Raw genomic sequence first — 11,309 nt, forward strand, 5'->3', positions numbered from 1 at the left:
TGTTCCACCTCCTAATTGCAAATGCAAAAGAAATACAATTCACCAATGCATCATAAAAAAAGTAAAACATAAGTGATTTAAATGCATATGTATGTTCCTAAGTCAATGCAGCATGCAATCTGCTATGTTTTTTACATGTTCTGAGCACAAATCAGATGGAAAACCTGTTCTCTGATGAAATGTGATTTCTTCTCCCTGGATAAGTTTGGTGCTGTATGGAAGCAATGGTTGCCACACACAATTTGCAGACTACGTTGCCGCTCTCACCAGTGTTCTTCGCTAAACTCTTCCTGGGAACTAATATTTTATGATCAATTTGACGGGTCACACCACTCTGATGCAGGTTGAGTACAAAAATATATTAATCTAATGTATTGGGGAGATTTTCAGTGATACATTAAGAATAGTTTATTTTTCTATCTTCCTTCCTAAAGGAGGAGTATTTTATAGTGTTACCCAACTGTCCTTGCCCAAGGTGGGGAATCAGTGGTACTTACTACTTAAAGAATTAATAACAATAAGAGAGTAGGCATTGGTAATGATGATACTATTTTCTTGTTTCTATTAAAGAAATAATCCTATTTAAAGAAAACATTTGAATGGGGTTAGTTTTTTTGACCTCTGAGTGGAGCAAGAAGGCAGGAATTTGGTTAGAGTCAGAGATCAAAAAAGGCAATGGTGGTGAGTCCTGACTCTTGCGACCCCATGGACTGTAGCCCGCCAGGCTCCTCTGTCCACGGAATTCTCCAGCTAAGAATACTGGAATGGGTTGCCATTTCCTTCTCCAGGGGATCTTCTCAACCCAGGGACTGAACCCAGATCTCTTATCAGGCGATTCTTTACCACTGAACCACCAGAGAAACCCCCAAAATGCAATACTCCTGATTTAATTAAGACAAGCAGCATAATCAGAAGACCATGACATCAATTAAAATTAACAATCCAGTCTTAAATGTTAAGAAAATGTTATCGTAGCTCTTCCTCAATAAAGGTCAGATTATCCAATTTCTTTTTTTTTTTTTTTTTTTTTTGTTTACTTCACTTTTTTGGCTGTGCTGGGTCTTCTCTGCTGGGCAGGCCTTTCTCTAGTTGTGGCTAGCAGGGGCTTATCCCTAGTTGTGATGCACAAGCTTTTCATTGTGGTGGCTTCTCCCATTACATACACCCTAGAGTATGAACTCTAGGGTGCCCAGGATTCAGTAATAGCATGCACAGACATGGTTGCTCCGTGGCATGTGGGGTTTTCCAAGACAAGGATCAAAGCCATGTCTCTTGCACTGGTAGGTGGGCTCTTTATCACTGAGCCACTGGGGAAGCCCCATTCAATTTCTTTCACCCACTTTTCACCAGGGCAGGAAGTGTTGGTGACATGTAGATGGACTTCAGTTCTCCCTCTGCTAAGAAGTAGGCATCTCAAGAGCAGAGGCTATGTTTCATTAATCAGAGTGCTTCATTACTGAAAACAGACCGATAACTGAGAATAGAACTGGTATATATATTAGCTGGCAGCATTTTTGACTGACTGACTGAATCTGAAAGTATGGATGGGTAATTGACTAGTCCTGACAAAATTCTGTTCCCAAAAGGTCATTTTAAGTGGAATATTAAAATAAATGTTAATAATATTAAAATAAATGTTAATACAGCCTTTCCATCTAAGGCAATTTTTCCATATTATTAATTAAATTTCAGAAGACCCTGTTAGTATCTCTCTCCCAAAATTGTAGTGAAAACAAAATGAGATAATATGTATAAAGAACTTTAAACAGTGCCTGGCCCAAAATAAGTGCTTGGTGAATATTAGCTATAATTCTTCTGTTCACTCTTACCTATGCCCAAATAACTCAACCAAAGCCTGATCAATTTCTTGTCCAATACAAAACTAATCATATTAATTAATAATACATTTAAAAACTTGAATTTGATGTCAGGCACTGGATAGAGCCAAAGTTTCAAGTATCCTGAGTAATACATTCATAAATATGCATGCATCAAACAAGCATAATTTAACAGAAAATAGACAACATAAATTTTACTGAGATGCAGTAGAGAATAAAAGTTAAGAATATGGCCTTTAGAGTTGGCCAGTTCTGCCACAGAGAAGCAACTTTGTCTCTTCCTCTCTGTATGAGTTTAGGCTTAACTTGTCTAAGTCTCTTCTTCCTCATCTGTAACGTGAGAATAATAAAGAATACCATCTCCTAGAATTGCTGTCAGTGATTAATAAATGGTGCAAAGCACACTGCCTGGATCACTGTAAATACTCAATAAATATTAGTTATTATTATTGCTGTCACCTCTGACATCATTTCATCACATGCTGTCAAAACTATTCAAGTGAATTCTGTCATTTTCATGAACAAGAAGAAAATCCTGATGGAGTTTGACAAATAAGGACCCCAAAGTAAATTATTTTCTCCTTTCCATACACAACTGACTTCCTTTGATATAACTAGGAAATCTTCACATACATAGAAATGAGAAGAGACCAAACGCTCTTCACATCGGTTTGGCTTTCTAACTTCAAAAGCAGAACTCTGAGGCAATCTGCTGCAGCACACAATCCTCACAGCCTCCTGACTGGGTTCACTAATATAGCATCAGATAGAGGCTCTGGTCTTTAAACAGCAACTATCTGTCACTTGACTGGCATTTAAAAAAAAAATGTATAAACCAAAATTTTTCTTCCAAGTTTCTTCTCACTCTCTCCATTCCCACTGCAACACCTTCTCATCACAACCATTCAGACTGCTGGTCTCCTGGTAGGTATACCTTCTCTAAATTACCCAAACTTTAATGCCACTATTATCCTAAAACATAGTCTAATAATATTATGTCTCTCATTGATCACTTCTATTGCTGGCTGCCCAAACAGCGACCAGCTCAACCTCCACTATGAAATCCTCCTGAAGAGCAAAATGAGTGAGAGACATTTCATACAGCTAAACAGACCCATCTTAAAAGACCATTGTCTATTCTGAGATTAAGTTCTACTTTTTAGTATAAAACATTTTTTATTTGATTGCATAATGATGGTAGGGTTTTGTTTCTTTTATTATTTGTTACTCGGTGTTTATACTAGGCAAAATAAAATATGACTACCTTATGTTGGTTTTGGAAATTTTATTAGTTTGTAAAATTTGAAGGTCTAAAAAGCACTGGTGTATTGGTTGAGAGTACTGAAGCTCTTGGCAATAGACCACCAACCCCACCTGCTCTACTAACCTCTGGAAGAAATTTATTTACTCTTTGTAGATCTCTGTTTCCTTATTGACTTCATATGATTTGAGAATAAATTAAATGAGGTATTGCCTATTTTAGATAAGCAATATAAACGCAAGCATATGATATGCAACCTTTTGTGCCTAACTTCTTTAACTTAGCATGTTTTTGAGGTTCATCTATGTTGTAGAAATTATCAGTACTTCATTGCTTTTTATGACTGATATCCTATTGGTATGTATACAATACTATTAGCTCATTTCATCCATTGATGGACATTTGGATTATTGCCGCCACTTTATAATCACCTTTATCATTAATGATTTCCAGGTTGGTTATTCCTTTTCATTTTTATTTACTTATTTGACTTTACAGTAAAAGACATTCAAGATCATTTGACACATTAGTTAATGTTGCAGGACCCATATTCCAAAAGCGCCTTATTTCAACAGATATTTGTTCATGCAACAGCATCCTCCGAGTCACATATAATCAAACCTGACTGGCACAGTGAAATCTTTGGAGGGCAGACGGTCACATAGAGAACTTTGGTTCTGTCAACAAGAGAGCAAAGGCTCCATCTTCATGGAACAAGCCCCATCTCTGGCATGAGCTACCATGAAAGAAGTCTTTGTGTGTGGAAGAGCTCTGCTATCTCTTCTACTTCTGTCTAGCCACCCAGTCCCCTCATCATAGACCAATAGCATAAGGACCTTTTCCCTAACTGGATAACCAACTCCTAGAAAGAAGGAAAAATAGGGTCCCATACCAGAGATTATAGGGCCTGCTGAGTTGATTATGTGATTAGGAAGTAAACTAAGTCTGTGACCTCTCATATGGATTATCCCAATACAAAAACGACACCATCACTAGCTTTGTGGTGCTTTTCCGCTCGCCTTAGACTCTGCTACTTCATGTGATGAGTCCTGTCTCTGACACTATCTCACCTCAAAACTTGTATCTACACCTCACTGAAGGAAATGGAGATCTGGCAATGATCCAGTTCATTTGATCAACATAGCTGGCGGAACCAGATAATTTAAGCTCCAAATTTCCCCATTAATCAAAATAGTCTGATGACGGCTACATCTGCTTTTACTTTGGGTTGTGTAGACACAGTCTAATTGTGCATTTCCTAAAAACAGAATCATATCATCTGTAACATTCATAGAGCTCTTCCTGCCCACATTTTTTTCCCAGCTTGTTTGACTGAACAGATAACTCAGTAATTAAAATTCATAATCAACACATGTTGAGTATTTTTCCTCTTTCTTCTGCTTTTACAATCCCTTTCCCTGACTTCTGGGTGGTTTGCCAACAGTTCCACTTTTCAGGAGTAAATACTAGAGGATATCTTCCCATAGGGCCACCATATTGGCCGTCTTTCTCAATTCTTTTCTCTTGCCTCAACCCCCTACCCACCACCTTTGGAGGCAGAAACTTCAGAAACATTGACAGTTCTGACTACACCTCAAAAGCTAGCAGCAGAATAAAGTAGTAAATCATCAGAGAAATAAAAAATGGAGACAACAGAGAGTCTGATTTGAAGGGAATATATCACTGGGTACACAGCCGTGATCCTCCTTTTCAGAAGGTCTATGAGTCCTAGATAAGCCGATTACACTTGTGCCACTGAAATGAGCCTGGCTGAGGCCAACCTTGTGTCAAACGAGGAGGAAGAGCTGCTGGGGGTGGCGGCAGGGGTTGACTGGTAGGCAGCTACATTTGCAGTTAACAGGAAGCAAGAGGGTCCTTTGTAAAATGTTTGCCTGAGTGCACAAAACAGATGGCTTCTGAAAAAGCAGACCAAACTCATGAACCTAATTTAATCTGGGGGGGAGTTGACCATATGAAGGCCAAGCTCAGCTTTAGAGAACAAAACTCATGTGGCTTCTAAAGTAAACCTGAACCAAGATTATCACCAATTTCCTTCACTGGGAATGGACCTCAGAGTCAGGTCTTCTTCTAGAGTCCTTGCATCCTTCTCCTTCAACACACCCAGAGTTTCTTTCCTCCTCAACACTTAGGAAAGCCTTCCCCATAAACAGACCTCTTTCATCCCCAACAATAGTCCACCTTACAGATGAAGTCACCACCAAAGACACACAGGGATGGAACTGCCAGCCTCTCTCCCATTCCATCCCCTGGAGCCTTGCTCCAGACCATGATCTGGGGTCCCAACAAGTTGCTGGATCTTTAAAATGTTAAGCATCAAGATTCAAAAGCTGTTGTTTCATAATCCAATTAGACAACCACTTTTAACTGGCTTGTGCATTTCTCCCAGACTTACCTTCACCTAAGTACACAAATGAAGATGCCTCCTCACGGTTCCAGAAATCTGTGAAGCTGAGATGGTATTTTTAACACATTCGTTTTAAACAATGTCTGTGCCGCACCACTTTCGCTCTCGCTGTTTGTGCAGGTGAGTTGCAACTGAACAGCTGAGCTCCAAATCCGACATGTGTGGCCCGGGGCGGGCCTTAGATTTTTCAAAGGGTAAGGTTTTCACACATGGCAACACCCTCAAGTGTTTTCGGTATCTGTGGCTCAGTATAGCTCCTTCATGTGGATTTCACAAACAAGAGGCATCTAACAATGGAAATTCTATCACCTTATCTGTTTTACCTTCCTTCCATCTGGAAGGCATGCGCGCGCGCGCACACACACACACACACACACACACACACACACACACACACACCTGGGAAGTTCACTTTCTTCTTGAACTCCAAAAAACTTTATAATTGCATACAGAATCTTCTTTGAGTGGTTAGAAGTGCTCTGCATTTTCCCCAAAGCCCTGAAGAAAATGTAGTCTGGAGTTCTTTACTACAGCAGGACCTGTCTAGAAGCAGCAACATTTCCTGAAGTTCTCAGATAGATAGGTTGTTGACTTCCTATCAAGGGAAGGCTGTGGGCCATATATACCCTTCAGGTTGCATGATAATGAGGGCACAGGGCCCTAGTCATGCTACAGAGAAACCTAAGATGGGGCAGGACTGCACTTCCTCAAAGCAAGGCCACATGCTCAGTTCTCTGTGTGGAGAAAAAGAGGGAACTTCAGATCTCCATAGTGTCCCTCACAGACCATGCTACCTTTGGGGGTAAAGAGTTCCCGAACATACCACTGTGACATAAAAACTATTTTGAGCAGAGGCATTTGAGTTCCTAAAATCTCTTTTCTGCCTAAAAGCAGAGCCCCCCTCCCCAAAAGAACTCAAAAGAACACAATCATTGTAAGTCCCAGAGGTTGTAACTAGGAAGACTGACTCTTATCCTGGGAGATGAGACATTGTCATAAAACTATCATATCTCCTATCTTTTTTTCCTAAGCATCCATCCATCTTTTGCAAAAAGTCATTTATTTCCCCATAAGTGCCTTTCTCTCCTTTCCTTTCCCATTAAGATGGTGTGTAAGCCCCAAGATGTAACTCACTTCCCTGAGTTACATCTTTCTGAGCATTACCTTAAGTATATTTTAAATCTCTCTTTTCTCTTGCTAATCTGTCTTTGGTTAGTTTAATTTGCAAGTCCTCAAGTTCTGAACACAAGAGGGTAGAGGAAAGGTTTTTCCTCCTCTACAGTGGGATCAGCATGGGTGTATCCTCCACTTGCCCATCCAGACCCACCTTCTCCTCTCTACCCTGGGAGAGTCACCCGCATGGACCACTTCAACAGGCTCCCTTGGTTTGCAGTTGGCTTTGGCCACCTGGAAGCATCAGGAAGAGCTCAGAGAAAGAAGAATGAGGTAATGGTTTTTATTCCCTCCAGTGCTGTGAGGTCACCATGGGCTATGTCCCTCAACTGAAAGCCCGGCTCCTGCAAGGGAGCCCACTCCACACAACTTCTTCGACTGCTTCTTCCCTTTCTGGTCTAGGGGTGAGAGAGTCTGAACTAGCCCCTGGGTGCTACTGTACCCCTTGAAGTTTTCTGTACCCACCTCTACCTTTGTACATGGTTTCCTAGGAACTCCTTCAAATTACTCACTTTGGATGTGTTTTTTCTTGGCAGAACCTTCAGACCCATACAAGGAAGATGGAAGACAATCATAAATTGGAGGAAATTTTGGAGGCAATTTCATTACCTTTGAACTTAAGTCCCATCTTATAACTTGCAGCAGGGTCTCAGGCACCTTTTTCATGCTCCTTTGAGCCATGAAAACTCAATGACTGCTCTTGTTACTTTGGCCACTGTCCTTGTACCTACAACTGAGACAAGGGGAGTAAGTAAGCAGGTAACACCATCCACATGCCAGCACTTGTGAGTAATGGGCAATCTGATCTTCTCAATCTCTCTTTTAGCCAAGAGTTGATTAAGTCTCCCCAGGATGGGGTGTCTAGAAGACAACTGAGCCAGCACCCACCGAGTGTTCAGAAGAATCCTCTGCAGTGACTTCACCTCAGGTCTCAGGACATAGCTGCACCCTTCCCACAGAAGCCAAAGTCCCATATAACAGAACACTCTCCTTAGAGGTGGGAGGAAGGCTTTCTCTTCTCTCTTAGAAGAAAACTCTCATCCATTTGTCTTAGCCAGAGTTCTCCCTGCATCCTTTCTCCAGTTGATCTCCCAGAAAGGGGTTATCCCATCTGGGACTCTGCATGTTAGCTGTCAATGCAGGAAGGTGGCCCCCTTCCTTCTTGTCAGGTGTTATAAACAAAAGAGCAGTCACCTGGCCTCCCCATATGATAAGGCACACCTCTGGCCATGCACACTCACCTGCACTATTTTCCTATTACCTAAAGGATTCACTGGAAGGACTGATGCTGAAGCTGAACTCCAATACTTTGGCCACCTGATGCGAAGAACTGACTCATTGGAAAAGATCCTAATGCTGGGAAAGATTGAAGGCAGGAGGAAAAGGGGTTGACAGAGGATGAGATGGTTTGATGGCATCACTGACTCGATGGACATGAATTTGAGCAAGCTCCAGGAGTTCATGAAGGACAGGGAACCCTGGAGTGCTACAGTCCATGGGGTTGCAAAGAGTCAGATATGACTGAGCTACTGAACTGAACTGACTGAAAGGATTCTATCTAAACTACTCCATTTGGCATTCAAAGTCCACAGTGATTTGACTTCAATCTGTCCTTCTAAGCACAGCTGAAACTCCTCATCAAGCAATCAGTTAGATGATCAGAGACCTTACAGGCCAAGTCAGGGGTCTTCATCCTCCTTGTAGGTGATGGGCCCTGGGCAGTAGGGGAAATAAGATGATTCCAATAAAAAATCATCCAGACCCCAGTGTTGGGGGGGAGACTAGAATGGAGGCAGCCTGTGAGGAGGGGAGGTTGGGAGGAGGGAGAACCATGACTTACTTGGAGGGTGACCTTCCCCAAGGTTAGAAGAGATTGTGAGTAAGCCTACACTCCCTAGAGAGGAGCATGTGGTATGGAACAAGCTGCTGGCAGCTCCCAGGGAGAATTGAGGGGTCAGAGTCTCAGCTGCTGTAGCCCTGCAGCCCACCCGACTCCCTAAACAAGGGAAACTGAAAAAGAGGGAGAGAGAGGTTCAAAATAGGAAAAGAAGAGAAAAGAGAGATCAGCTCTTAAAAGTGAAAGACTCGAGGTTCTCCCAATGTCCTGAGTTGAGACTGATTCTCACACCCTCTCTAACCTTCCTTGGCATTCCAGAAGCCTGATCCAACCCTGGAGCTCAGTGAGTTGAAAGGAGAGGGACATTCAGAAGTCAGGGCTAGGCAACAGGGATTCCTGTACTGGTGGCATCCCCCTGCCCTTCTGCCAGCCCATGTGCTGAGATGCTGGCAGGGATGTCTGGAGACAGACACAAAGCCCCAAGGTGAGCAGAGGAGCTGAGAGACTTTGTACCTGACTTGGAGAGAGACTTCCACCTCCTTAGCTATGTCCCTGTCAAAGGCCTGATGAAGCAATTCACAAAAGAAGAAATAAAGTTTCAATAGCACGTGTAATATTGGATGACCTCACTACAAACAAAAAAATCAAATTAAGACACGTCATTTTTTGGGGGGCTTCCCAGCTAGCACAGTGGTAGAGAATCTGCCTGTCAATGTGGATGCAGTTTCAATCACTGGGTCGGGAAAATTCTCTGGAGGAGAAAATGGCAACCCACTCCAGTATTCTTGCCTGGAAAACTCCACGGACAGAGGAGCCTGGCGGGCTGCAATCCATGGGGTTGCAAAGAATCAGATGCAGCTGAGCACACACACACACACACACACACACATCTTTTTTTTTAATCTATCAAACCACTAAGTGCTGACAAAAAGATAATATCCGATATCAGAGAGAGTTTAAAGAAACATAGCCTAAGTCACTGGTGCTCATGTAAAATGGAACTGTCCTCCTGCTACTTTACAGCAAATATCAAAATCCTGAGAAGTGGCTTACCTGTCATCCTAGCCATCTCTCTTAGTGGATTTATCCCAAATGACTAATTAAGAATGTGACCAAGGTATTTACTCTCATAGGATGACTGCCTTTTATTCCATTCTCAATGCTCCACATCAGAGGACTGAAGATGGTATTTACCCCTCTTACCAAACAATTCCTCATTATGTAACCGAGTGAAAAGAATACTGATTTTTTGATAAGAACATGTAGGACAAAAACATTACTTTAGTCCCACATTCCTTAATTTTTTATAGTAGGCCTTAGCTTTTGGCTTTGCTTCTATTATTCCTTCCTAGAAATAGTTCAAGTTTATACACTTTTTTTAAATTGAAAAACCTTATCTAATATATACAACAAATAATTCATATGGATTTGACCCATACTGGTTAAGTCAAAAGAGGTCAAGGTACAGCAATAAAACCTCCACAAATGTGTGTGGTTTGTCACCACAAGGCTGTATTTCTTGCTCATGCTACACATCCCAAATGGGTAAGTGGAAGGTCTGTTCCACACTCCCTCACTCAAGGACCCTGTGTGACGTCCTGGAGCCTCCGTACCTGGAGCATTACTGGTCGCCCAGGCAAGGGTGGCAGGGGGGTGGGGGGGTGCTGCAACAGCAGTTCAGAGCTCCAGCCTGGGAGAGACACACCTCAATTCTACTCATGAGTCTTAAGTCACGTCATCATGCAAATAATTTCAAGGGTATGTGAACTGCTGTTCTACCATGATCAGAAGGCAGAAAATCAGAAGCAAGCAAATCACCCTTGCGTCTATTACACAGGCGGGGGTCAGGGAGTGTGCCTCTAAAGACATCAGACTTAGGTGTCGGACTGCCTACTTCACTCCTGAAATTTTCTGAGTGCATTAGGAAAGAAGAAGAAACAGGGTCAGTCCCATGAACTGATGATTCATTCAGTGATTATTGAGTATTCCTTCAGCATTGTGCTAGGAATTAGAAAAATACAAAGAATTAAAATCACAATGTTTCCATGTGCTTAAATCCAGTGGAAGAGGTAATACTATAATATTTCATATAAATTTAATTTATATAACATTGCATATAATATTGCATATAAAATTTAGAGGTTCCTTAATAACTCTTGACATCAATACAAGGCTATGATTTCTTAGCCTGTTTCAGACTTCAGAATCACTCAGAGAGCTATTTCAAATGATAACATAATTAAGCTCCAATGCCAGAAATATTGAATCAGCAAATATTCAGTGAGATAAAGTCTAAGCACATGAATTTTTATTAAAATTCCTTAGATGACTCTGGGCTCACCCCTTGAAATATGAAAATTCAACAGTCGTGCTCTTAGGGAAAAGAAGGTATTCTCGACACCAAATAGAAGTTTAAAGGAGGAGGAGGAACTTGTAACCTGTAGCCTTGTGGTCAGGAAAGTTTTCAGGGGGAAGGTGGCTCTGGGTCCATGAAGAAGGAGCAGAATTTGGCAAAGTGGATACGAGATGAGGTCTAACCGTGCTTCAGGGATAGAGATACACATATATAAATTATGCTAGAGTAAATAATATTTCAATCAAGTGAGAACTTAAGTTACAGTGATGATATTAAAGTATTTAGTTTAGACCAATATCCAACTCTATAGAAGGCTTTTTAATCAGAGTAGTTCCTCAGCACTTTGGACAATGACAGGCAAGGGATAAGTGCCTCATTAATATTTGTTGAATTAATTAAATTATTAATAAATCAATTCT

Source organism: Muntiacus reevesi, chromosome 6 (assembly GCF_963930625.1).
Source record: "Muntiacus reevesi chromosome 6, mMunRee1.1, whole genome shotgun sequence".
NCBI lineage: Eukaryota > Metazoa > Chordata > Mammalia > Artiodactyla > Cervidae > Muntiacus > Muntiacus reevesi.